Genomic DNA, 340 nt, shown 5'->3' on the forward strand with positions numbered 1-340 from the left:
ACAAATGATTCAGAATGCAGCGGCACGACTGGTCTTCAACGAGCCCAAAAGAGCCCACGTTACACCTCTCTTTATCTCCTTGCACTGGCTACCAGTTGCGGCTCGCATCAAGTTCAAGACACTGATACTTGCATATAGAACAGTCACAGGCTCAGCACCCACCTACTTCCACTCACTACTACGAATCTACATCCCCTCCAGAAGTCTGAAATGCCTGAAACTTGGTATTACGAGCACTTCCTGTGTCTGTTTGCCTCTTTAAGAAGAATCGCTTTATGTATTCCCCAATAGTAAGCCGCTTTGGATAAAAGCGTCTGCAAAATGACTAAATGTAAATGTA

The sequence above is a fragment of the Sinocyclocheilus rhinocerous genome, unplaced genomic scaffold (assembly GCF_001515625.1).
Source record: "Sinocyclocheilus rhinocerous isolate Xijiao unplaced genomic scaffold, SAMN03320098_v1.1 scaffold1074, whole genome shotgun sequence".
Taxonomy (NCBI): domain Eukaryota; kingdom Metazoa; phylum Chordata; class Actinopteri; order Cypriniformes; family Cyprinidae; genus Sinocyclocheilus; species Sinocyclocheilus rhinocerous.